The following is a 12,546-nucleotide window of genomic DNA, read 5'->3' as shown; positions in this document are numbered from 1 at the left end:
GGGGGGGGGGAGATAGAAGAAGACGAAAAAGATTAAAGAATGAGAGGGAGAGACTTTTAAACTAACACCTACATAAAAACTGGCAAATCACCACAGAATTTCCCGGTGGTTTCTTAGTCTGGTCAGTGACTCAACGTTTACAGTCAATCTGACTCCTACACTTAACATCACATAAACATATCACCAATTTAAACACAGATATACACATACGGCTGTCGCCCACGCTAAATATGGTTTGAGGTCGGATCTTAATTAGTCTCCCACCATTTGGCGGTTTGCACAATCTCTTGGAAGAAGATCTCGCAGCCTGTTTGTGACATTATTCATTCAGCAACCACTGACCTATGCTCAGAAGACCTCAGAAATTATGCATCCAAAAAAAAATAATTCAAAATTCAAATTTTATTTGTCACGTACACAGTCATACACAGTACGATATGTAGTGAAATGCTTGGACAACTGCTCGTGACCTAAAGAAAACAAAAAAGGAAAAGGCTATGAATAAGATAGGAAATAAATATGAAAAATTAAAAAGGGTAAATTTAACTAGGAAGGAATAAAATATAAATTAAGGTTAAAAATGAAATAACTGTACAACACAAATTAGAATGAAGGGTAAATTTAACTGGGAGAATAAGATAAAATATATAATTTAAAGTTGAAAATAAAATAACTGTACAACAAAATACACAATATAGAACTATATAAGAATGTATGAAGAAATATAAATAAATATATACACAATAACAGCAGCATATACACAATAACAGCAGCGTGATTTAAGTAATGAAGTGAAAACAATGTCCAGAATGTCCAGTGTGTGTAAGAACTGTATGTGTGGGTCAGTACTGTGTGGTGGTGTGATTGAGAGACCGTATCGCCTGCGGGAAGAAGCTCCTCCTCAGTCTCTCTGTGTTGGTCTTCAGGGAGCGGAATCGCTTTCCTGACCTCAACAGAGAGAACAGTCTGTTGTTGGGATAGCTGAGGTCCTTCACGATCTTCCTGGCCTTGGTCCAGCACCGCCTGCTGTAGATTGAGTGCAGGTCAGGGAGCTCGGAGCGGATGGTGCGCTCAGCTGACCGCACAACCCTCTGTAGAGCTCATCTGTCCTGCATGGTGCTGTTCCCGAACCAGGTTAAGATGTTTCCCGTCAGGATGCTCTCTATGGTGCAGGAGTAAAAGTTCCTGAGCACCTTGGAGGGCAGTTGGAAGTCTCTCAAGCGTCTGAGGTGGTAGAGACGCTGTCGGGCCTTTTTCACCACGGTGTTGATGTGACAGGACCATGACAGGTCCTGCGTGATGTGAACTCCGAGGTATTTGAAGCTGTCCACTCTCTCCACTGGGCACACGTTGATGACAGGGGTCTGGTAGTTCCTCTCCTGCTTAGTGCTGAAGTCCACTATCAGCTCCTTTGTCTTACTGACGTTTAGAAGGAGGTTGTTCCTCTGGCACCAGTTCTCCAGATTCCTAATCTCCTTCAGGTAGGCCGTCTCGTTGTTATCAGAGATCAGGCCCACCACGACGGTGTCGTCAGCAAACTTGATGATGGTGGTGGAGCTGGTAGTGGCCACACAGTCATATGTGTACAAAGAGTACAGCAGGGGGCTCAGAACACACCCCTGGGGGGCTCCAGTGCTGAGAGTGGTGGAGGCTGAGACATGTCCGCCCATCCTTACTGCCTGTGGTCTGCCAGTTAGGAAGTTGGAGATCCACTGACACATAGATGAGCTGAGTCCCAGATGCTCCAGCTTGGTGGTGAGTGTGGAGGGAATTATGGTGTTAAATGCAGAGCTGTAGTCTATGAAGAGCATTTTAACATAATTCCCCCTTCTAGTGTCCAAGTGAGTGAGTGATGTGTGGAGGAGATGAGAGATGGCATCGTCTGTGGAACGATTTGGACGGTAAGCAAACTGTAGTGGGTCCAGTGTGTCTGGTAGTGAAGAAATGATGAAGTCTCTGACCAGGCGTTCAAAGCACTTCATCACTACTGAGGTGAGGGCTACAGGGCGATAGTCATTGAGAGAAGCAGGGTGGGGTTTCTTCGGGACAGGAACAATGATGGACTCTTTGAAGCATGTGGGGATCACCGACTGAGATAGAGAGATGTTGAATATCTCAGTGAACACAGGAGCTAGCTGGTATGCGCAGTCTCTTAGGATACGACCTGGGATGCCGTCTGGTCCTGCTGCTTTCCTGGTGTTCACTCTCTTGAAGGCTCTCCTTACTTCATGCTCGGAGATGACGAGCACGTTTCCGGTGCTGGCAGTATCTTCCTGTCTGCAGCCGTTAGCGCCGCTAACACTAGCATTGTTGGAGACCTTAGCTGCAGCCTCGAAGCGAGCATAGAAAGTGTTCAGCTCGTCTGCCAGAGTCACGGCCGCGTTCGTCATACCGGTTGTTGGTGCTTTATAGTCCGTTATTGTCCTTAGTCCCCGCCACAGGCTCCTAGAGTCACTCTGTTGGAGTTGTGACTCTAGTTTCCTCCCGTAGCGCTGCTTCGCCTCTTTCACCGCCCTCCGCACGTTATATGACGCGGCTTTGTACGGGTCCATGTCCCCCGTCATGAGTCCCGTGTTGTAGGCAGCGGTGCGGGATCTCAGAGCGTCGCGGATGGTTTTATCCACCCACGGCTTCTGGTTGGGAAACGTTGTGATAGTCTTTGTCTCCACGGTATCATCCGCTAGTTTCCCGATGAATCCCACAACCGCTTCCGTAAACACGATGACATCATCATCGGAGCTGTTTCTGAACATGCCCCAGTCTGCGTCATCGAGTGCGTCCTGTAACGCGGCCACCGATTGATCCGTCCAGCGCGCGACCTTCCTCTGAACCGGAACTTCCTGTTTCAGCCTTTGTTTGTATTTTGGGATGAGGAAGATGGCGGCGTGATCAGATTTACCAAAAGGAGGGCGGGATTGTGCCTTGTAGCCGTCCTTGACCGTAGTGTAGCAGTGGTCCAGTGTCCTTTCACCTCTGGTGGGGCAGGAGATGTGTTAATAAAAGTTCGGCACTGCGCGTTTGAGGTTGGCGCTATTAAAGTCCCCCGTCACAATAAGCGCAGCGTCCCGGTGTTGTGTCTGGTGCTGTGTGAGTGCCTCATGCAGCTCGCATAAGGCGGTGACCGTGTCCGCTTGTGGTGGAATATAAACGGCACTTATAACGACCGATGTAAATTCCCGAGGTAGATAAAAAGGACGACACATGATGGACAGTAGTTCCAGATTTGGTGTGCAGGAGCGTGTGAGAGGAACAACGTTCGCACTGTTGCACCAGTTGTTGTTCACCATTAAACACACGCCGCCTCCCCTTGACTTCCCCGAGTCCCGTGTCCTGTCCATGCGGTGAACCGAGAAGAACTCGGCCGGCTGGATGGCGTGGTCCGGCACCGCTGGGTTCAGCCATGTCTCGGTGAAGCAGAGGAGATTGCAGTCCCGAATGCCTCTCTGGAACTTTACCCTGGCCCTGAGGTCGTCAAGCTTGTTCTCCAGTGACTGGACGTTGGCGAGCAGGATGCTAGGCAGAGGTGTGCGGTGTGCACGAGCTCTCAGCCTGTTCCTGACGCCAGCTCGCTTCCCTCTAGGCCGCCGCCGCTTCCCTTTGTTCTCCCTCAAGATCTCACTCGGCCAGCTCGGATCCGGAGTTAAAAACTTCGAATTGTGAGTACATTGTAAACCAATAGAAACAAGAGTGTCACTGTCATACCTAATGTACCCAATGGTGGTGATTTTGCCGATTTAGAAACGCTGAAAACTAACTTAAAAAACAAAGAAAAAGAAAAAGTGGTCGGAGCAGTCGTGACGGCAGCCGACCTCACCGGCGCCATCCTATGATTCAGATCGACACAGCATTGAACAGTTTGTAATTGAAAGGATGCAATGGCATTGCTTATCTCATCTCAGTACTCTCTTCTAAACTAACCTAACCAAGTTAGTAAGTAACAATTAAAAAAAAAAAAATTTCTGTACAAAAAAAGAAAAAGTAACATACCACAACTGAGATGGACACTAGCATGTATGCTGGCTTTAGAGAGAGCAATGCTACCACACTGAGCAAAATTACTGTACAGAAAAACCATTTTCAGCCAGAAAATGAACAAAGAGCGCTGCAACAGATGCTGCGGCCCCCACAGATCTCCGATCTCAACATCATCAAGTCAGCCTGAAATTACATGAAAAGACAGAAGTGGTCGAGACAGCCTGTAGAAGAATTTTGGGAAATTCTCCAGAAAACAGATACAAGCTACCTGGAAAGTAGCGCCGCACGCAAACGTACATCAAAGAACTGCTGCTACATTAAATGCAAAGCAGAGCATCAGTTTGTTTTCTATTTTACTGCACTTTCATTGAGAAAAATTAAAGTGTCCCCGTGTTACTTTTTCAGCGGTTGTAAAAGAAAACAATACTCAGATACTAATCACTACTAAAAATTCCTATGTGATTACATACTCATTTGTGGCCACATGTATAACAACAATGATACCTTCACCTCCAGCTGACACACACCTTTGCACAATATGACTGCACAAAGGTGTGAACACAGTCCTTCCTCTCACTCATTGCTGAAGCAGCTGGACAAACCTTTGTCAGGAATTTCGGGAGGTCAGTTCGAACTACAGTGGAGTACTGTACAAGTATAGATGTAAACCTGCCCACACATGGGGTTAGCTATGGTTAGCTAATAAACTATTAGCAATTAGCTGATAGCTACATAAGCTATTACTAAGGAAGCAGCTAGTGGCTATGGCTAATTATTTATGTCTAAAAAGTTTATGTTTATCTTAAATTCCCACACCAAAGCTGAGAAAAGTACACCAGCAAATGCGTATAAAGAGTGGCAGCCTACCTTCCCAGGTCCATTGGAAAGCAATAAAATATGGAGCCAAGTCAGCAGAAGCGCAACCTAAAAGTTTCATATTTTAAACCACTTGTCTCACACACCTTAAAGTTATGATACTTTTTTGATACCAATGATTTTTTGCCATACATAAACACAAAAATAGTGTTGCAAATAGATATTGTTATTTGTTTTTGTAATCTTTATTTAAAATAAACCCTTTCATCATATCAAAAATAGTACAGAGCATTGAGTGTACCGGGGTGTTCAGTAATGATTTTGAAATTCTAGTACTGTGACAACCCTACAGTATATAAACGACATGGCCCTTGAGTGTGAAGAAAATCTTCCAAGGAGTAATTTTTCTAAGTTCTAAGTGAGAAACAAGCTGTTTGATTTAGAAATAAGCAATCACTCACTGGTCAGCTTTACAAGCTGAAAATATTGGGAAAAACAAAACAAAATAAATATCAATCCATCTGTGATTTGAGAGGTAAACTGCAGACAGGACACTCAGCAGGACCGTTAAAGTGCTGGTTTATATAAAATACTTGATTTTACTTGAGTACCCAAAGGAAACCAATGCAGAAAACAGCCAAAGTTGCAAGCTTCAAAGGGAGCGACAATAACAGCCTTCTTATGTGTACGTCTCACAATATTATGCAGCAGCTGGGGAAGTGTTGCAATTAAATTTTACCACTGAAAATATTTGGCTTGTACTGAATGGCAAAAAAAACTGCTGGCGATTTACATATCAAGTAATTATTTAAGTCATTTCTCAAGCAAACATTTGCAAAACATTTGCTGCTTCCAGCTTCTTAAATTAGCTTTCTTTTATTTTCCATCACCATAAATTGAACATCTTCAAATTCTGGACCTTTTATTAGGAAAAAAAATGCATAAACAAGAAATGGAATTTGGCTCTGCATAATTGTAAATGGGGGTTTTTTCTAAACAATGTTGCTAAAAAGAGACTGATTGATAACAGCAATTGCTCTAATAGGGCCATAATTACTCAGAAATCACCTCCCTCTAAAGGGGATTTCTCTTTCATTCATCCATCTATGAATCAGCAGATTTACAGTCATACTGACCTTTTTTAGTCAATGAAGAAGAAAAGAAGAGCCAGAGCTCATCCTCCCCTCCTAATAAGCCTGATCTGTACTTTTTTGTTTATTTCGTCTCGCTCAAAATTGCTTCTAGGTGCGGCTTGTTCAAAAAGTAATTCTCCTCCACCATATTTAATTGTTTTATTGTATCATTACTTCATGTTGCCGCAGCATTAATGCACTGCACATTCTACTATGCCTATTAAACTGTAATGGCTCTACAAAGCAATATACGTCGTGATCAGGCGCACGCACACCCACACATACACAAACACTATCCTAACGTACACAGACTATTAAGCGCCAATGTTGCCAGAGAGTGATATGAGGCAATATTGCAGACGAACAATCTGATGAAGTGTGCAGAAACAGTCATTAGCTGAGTCGTCGTCCTCATTCAGTTTACCACACACTTAACATCTTAACGAAGGAGCTGCGTTACTTCCACACTTATAATCACTTGCAGCAACACTACCAAAATACAACGCGCGTGCACGCTGTCTGTCACCGTGAGAGCACGCAGTCATTTTTAAGTCATTTCTATCAACTTCTGTCAGCAAACTGGAGAAAGACTGAGAATATGCGCATACATTACGCTGCATGTAAGTGCGAGCTAGCGAGAGAAAGTCTTAAATGTTTCTGAGAGTGTGAGAGGAAGTAATAAGATGAGGGGAGTGCGTTTGTCTGCTGAGAGAGGGATGATGGATTGTTGAGGAGAGGCAGGTGAACCTGTATATCTCCCTACAGCGCCGGTCATAAAGCATGGGAGCAGCCTCCTCTCCAACAACACAATGAGATCAAATAACCTCCAGTGCCTCTGAGCATAGGCGCACACATACACACGCGCGCGCACGAGGTGAACGCAGCATCAGTGGCTGGCACTGATATTCAAGTTTCGCTCTGTTTTGAAACATCCATCATATTTCTGAGTAGAAAGGAAAGCAATGAAAGCATTAAGGCGAACACCCTTTGACGCACCCCTCTGCCTATCTCTAGCAAAAACACATATATGCTTACACGTATATGCACGGGGGCGTGTGCACAGCAGCCCATGAAGTAGCAGGTGAACAGAGGTGAAGTAAGATGAACAAGCATGAGAGAAGGAGAACAAATCTGAGCAGGAAAGGGGAGAAAAACAAGGCAAAGGGCTCAAATGGAAGAAGGGTCGCTTGATGGGAGAGACTCTTCTGGGCTTGATGAGGAGGGAGGGGAGGAGTGTTAGGATCCAGGCAGTGCGTGATTGTGCGTGTGTGAAAAAGTGAGAAAAAGGAAAGGAATGGCATCAATCTTGCTGAATCTGAATGGTCACTTTCTTTCATAAAAATAAACCTATGAGCAAGGCATTTAACAACCAGCATCTATCACAAAGCCCTGACACCGCCACAGTCCTACTCCCTTTCTGTCCCTGACAGTCATTAACAGGCCTCTCTGACTTCTCGCTTTGCTTTCTTATTGTGCGTGTGCTCCCGTTTGTGTGTGTCTGTCCACATGTAAAGCTCCCCACTGCTATACAATGTGTGTGGAATTTCACGCCGTAATCAGCCACAGACCGGAACACAAGGCAAACAAAGCAATCGGCACAAAAACACGCCGCAACACACACACACACATGCAAGCATCGTGTTGCAAACACGCACTTCAAGCAACGGCTGGCGAGATCTGGCAGGCTTTGAGATTTTTGCACTTTGCCCTCTTCTGCAGATGGCCAGTTACATGATCAGCTATGGTCTGCTGCACTGCAGCCACTCACCGAACTGTGCAAACACAGATCATGAAAACATCCACCAGCACTGGACCTGGGGCTAATTTGGGATTAGGGTGTGTGATGCCTAAAACAGCCTAAAACATGCTCACATTGATATGGAAATGCGACCAAATACCCCAAAAAAACAGTTACTTTAATGGTGAAAAAAACCTGTTTGTACATTCGCACACACAGATATACATATGAATGGCATGCGAGGGATCTGTCCCAGAGTTTGGTTGCGCCTATCAAAGCCTCGTCTCTCCCAGAGACCAGTCGGGGCCCAGCATTGCACACTTAGCATTAGAATACATCAATGGCACAGGATTGGAGGCACGCAGGCTTTCATACTCAGAAAAACCCACCTTCAGCCTCTATCTTCCCCTTTTTTACTCCCTCTTTGGTTCATCCCACCCCCACTGTTAGCCCTCTCCTATTATCTCCCACTCCTCTTACTCCCTCCTCCACTCCACATCCTACCGCGTCTTAAGACTCCACTCCCCCCTCCTCTCCAGAAGGAAGCCTTTTTAACCGTGACCAGAACTCAGAGCTGCATGGACCGTGACCACATAGCCATACAACACCAGATAGGCTGTGTGTGACTGTGTGTGTATGTGACTGACATAAAATAGTCATAGTTAGGGCTGCCACTGCTCAGTCACCCTCAGTGTTGTGAGCGTCTGAACAGGCTGCTTCAGATCCTGTTTATCTGTGTGGGATTCACTGTCGGGCCATCAGCATTCACCCCCAAAACTTCACTGACTAACTGACAAACTCCACTTAATGGAATCAAACTTGGCCCATCAAATGTGTGTCAGTGCATGCATTTGTGTGTGCGTGTGTGCGTGTTTGTCCCATCACTTCTGTCTGTCGATACCAAGAGACAGCCTTCAGCCAGAGAACAGAGGAGAGAGAGGGGAGAAAAAAAACAAGCCAACTCTCCTTTTCTCTCTAATTACAAATGACAAACCTGCTACCAAGAGTCGGTCTGGCACCTGACGACGCATGATAACCTCTCAGCTCTCTGCCAATATTCAGTAACAGACTGGAGGCTATCTGTGTGTGTGTGTATGTGTGTGTCTGTGAACATGTTGACTGACAGATTAAACAAGAACACCAAATCAAACAGTGTCCTGCCCCGTGGCTCTGATTTCCAATGACAAAGCAAGAAGTCTACGGCCAATATCTCACCTATCTTCCTCCTCTTTCCCTCTTTACTGCCCTTTTAGTTCATCCTCCACTTTACTTTCATCGATTTCCTCCTTGTTTGCTTACTTCCTTGCCCTCTCCCTCTCATACTCCGCACCTTCTGCTCGCAGTTTAAAAAGTAACCCTTCTTCTCGAGATCATCCATTTCCTCCCCGTTGCGTAATACTCAGGTTATCACTACATTGTGGCTTGTACTCTTACTGACTACTATCTCTAATCCCATTATAATGATCTAAAAGGCCATATACTGCGAGTGCCATGTGATATAATAAGTTTAGAACACGGGGAGGCTGTAACCTGCTCTCACATCATGCGCTCTCATTTTTCACACCCTGCTCCACTGTGTTGTTTCGGTCGTCTTCTATCTGAAGCAAACTGCACAAAGATGGTAAGAGCAGAGATGATGTACCAAAACCTTCATGTAGAATTTATTCTCTTGCGTTCAAGCATAACTTTTTATTTGCGAGAGCCACATACACTAAGTTTAAACTATTTGTTGTTCAGTCATATTGGAGTAAAAATAGAGCAACTAAGAAAACTTTAAGGTTGCCTGGTGATTACATTTGTTTGTTGCTGTCAGAGAACGACTGCAAATATCTTCAGCAGCCAACTGACTGCCCAGAGGTTCAGCATGTAACTGGACGACCGCTTTAAATCACAAAGCACCTGTACAGGTTGGTTCGTGGGAGGCAAGCTGTCTCCAAATGATTGCATCTGACTCTGACTGCAGTAACTCGTTTTGGTGAGGAATTTCTGAATTTCTCTTTCAAGTTTGTGAGGTTCTGTCTGGACTCTGGATGTAAATAGTTATCGTGTATTTGTCTGTATGTAGACAGGAAGAGATTTGTAGCAGATCTCAACACATTTCTGATTTTCACCAATTTATCACAGTTAATTACAACATGTAGCTGCCAACTCGACCCTGTTCAGTCACAAGCTAATAGCAGACTGACGTTTCAGTCTGAAGTCCAAATTTTCGACTTTGAAATTCAAAGCATCCGCACCAACTCCAGGTTAATCCAGGTTAATCCAGATTAATCCAGGTTAATCCAAGATGGCCGTGGTGAACGTAAACATTAGTAAAACTTTCATCTGAACCAGCATTGTTGTGTGTTGGAGACTTGCTAAGTCTGGTATGCACAGACCGCTGATCAGGCAAACAAACAAGTATTGCACTTTATTGGTAGTGATACATGAACGCCTCTCCGTAGCTAAAAAGATAAACAAATTCTATTTTTCTTACTTCTGAAACTTTTTTACTGGAATGTTTTTAACTCGAGAATGACATCACTTCTTCTGCACCATGTGTCTTATTGCTATTTTATTACTATCTTGATCATTTCAAGATGGCAACTGAATTCAAGCGATCCCAGACCTGGCCGCATTCTTCAAAGCAAGAATTTCAAAGGCAATGAGTGTGCAAGATTTTTGCACATGGTCGCAATAATTTTAGCCGTGCAATCTCCAAGTTGTTGCTGTGGGGCTTTGAGTCGCATAAGTGCGACACACACTGTTGTCTCTTAATGTGGATGTTCAAATTTGTTCATGTTGTTTTTAAGAAACGTTTTGTGTTTTTAAACAAACTTAAATGTTGGCTGAGAACTTTCTATAAAAAACATTTTGTGCAAAACTGGCAGAAATATGATTAGAATCAGAAACTGGTCTGAATTGAGCAAGAACTGGATGCCTGTCTTTAGATTTTTCAAGTATTCAAATCTCTGCCAGCGGACACATATCAGTTGGCACTTAAAAAGTTCAACATTCAGCCCCAGAATATAAGAGCAACTTGAAATATGAAAAGAAAGAGTCAGGCAGAGACAAGGAAAAGGGCTGTTTTCACACATTCCAACTGCAGACAACATCAAGAGTCCGAGTATTGTCTGAAGTTGCCCTTTCTCACATGTAGCACACAGCATGAAGTCCGCATCAGACGCGTTCTCACTACTGAAATATTAACTTTAATTTAGGCAAGGGGTGGCACCTGGGTAGTGTGTGCAGGAGGCACACATGACGCCCCCTCGCTTGCTGTGAATTCAGCAAACAATTAGCTGCACTGCTCCCGCATGAGCGTTATTGTACACAGACTTTGTACCACAGAGCTGGCAAGCTGAAGTCTGTTTAAAGTCAAATCTAAGACACATACAGATCCACCCGGCAATGCCTAGAAAAGCCCAGGGCTGCAGTGCATGTGTGAAAGCTGCATCATATACATGCCAACGCTGGCCTAAATGCACAGCAGACATGGGTTCACGCTACAGGGGTGAGCTTACACTTCTTCCCATTCACACTTAGTATTGAGTTAGCATTGACACCCTGCTGAATAGTCTTGTGAAGGCACAGGACGATGCTAACCGGCAGGCACTATCACTAGCCGCCCTGGTCCTTGGCGGAATAGCCGGGGAAGCATTGATATGGTAATGCTGGGGACATTTCAGGGCCAAAGCTTGGGACCGTGGGCGCTCTGTGATCCTCCAAGCCCAAAAAGGACAGATCTCCAGGGTATTGTGATTTCCCCAGTCAAGGCCCTGAGTGATCAGGATAAGCCCGTCCATGCCGCTTTAGTGCTGTCACTCAGCCGCTATTGTGGTCATGTGAACGGCCATTTTCATCACAATTGACCTCGGTTTTGGCAGTACTGTTCGGCAGGGCCCTCCTTTCTCTATTCTTTGGTGCCCTCCCTTTCCTTCTCCTTCACCCTCCATCAATGATTTTTTTTCTCTGTCTGGTTCTTCTTGTTGTATGCGCTCCCTGTCTTTTTTTTAAGTAACAACAATTGCCAGCAGATATGCCTTATGCAGAGTTAAACTGCTCTCCCGCTCTCTGCCTATCCTCATCCATCTCCAAAGCCACATCCAGCCTAAGAGGAGAGTAGCTTGGAGGTTCTGATTATCTCATCTGATACTATAGCAATGCGTGATGCAATACATATGTTGGGATTTACTGTTCACCTCTAGGGGAAAACACTCGAGTGTGTGCAGTGTGAGTGACATTTTACACACAGCGAGTGGGTGGTTGGGTGGCGCCGTTCTTTTTTCTTCAGTCACAATTTTGCAAACAGGACTGTATGTGTGTTTCTATGAATTTGTGTGTGACGGAGTGTGTTCTCTTTGTTCCATTTTATTTGATATGGGCTGGTAGCAAATAACAATGTACCCCCTTGAGGAATCTATGGGGAGCAAAGACAGAGATTGCCCCTGTGTAACCAGTTTTTTCTTCGGCATATGTGCATGTGTTGGTGAAAGATAGTACGTGTGTGTGTGTGTGTGTGTTTGTGCATGGATGGAGGTGAGAAAGCAGAGGGGGAAAATGGAAAGAACAGCAGAGGAGGAGAAAAGGGAGAAGTATGCATATGTATGGGTCTAATACATGTGGGTAAAATGTGTGGGTGGTATGCTCGTAGGCTGTGGGGCATTCACATGCCTTCTTTCTTGATTTCGTTCTGCACCCCAGTGCAACACATATACGCATATTCACACACGCACACACATATACACAAATGCACGCAAACACTAGAATGGGAGGAGAGTTCGTCTGGCTGCGAAGAACTCAGCTCCATCAACACAACACATCCTATTTCCCAACATCTCCTCCCACATCTCCCTCTCCCCCGCCACCACCTTTATTTCCCTCTCTCCCGGGAAGTGACACAGA

The 12,546-nt window shown here is 44.8% G+C and overlaps 1 protein-coding gene across 2 annotated transcripts in view; it reads right to left on the bottom strand.

Annotated features, from left to right (window-relative positions):
• Nucleotides 1-12,546, bottom strand: part of efna3b (ephrin-A3b) — a 72,715-nt gene that overhangs the window by 44,144 nt on the left and 16,025 nt on the right. The gene's annotated exons all lie outside the window — the stretch shown is intronic.

This window comes from Rhamphochromis sp. 'chilingali' (assembly GCF_963969265.1).
Source record: "Rhamphochromis sp. 'chilingali' genome assembly, chromosome: 11".
Classification (NCBI taxonomy): domain Eukaryota; kingdom Metazoa; phylum Chordata; class Actinopteri; order Cichliformes; family Cichlidae; genus Rhamphochromis; species Rhamphochromis sp. 'chilingali'.
Note: the sequence above shows the minus strand (reverse complement) of the source record. Positions and strands in the feature narration are given on the sequence as shown.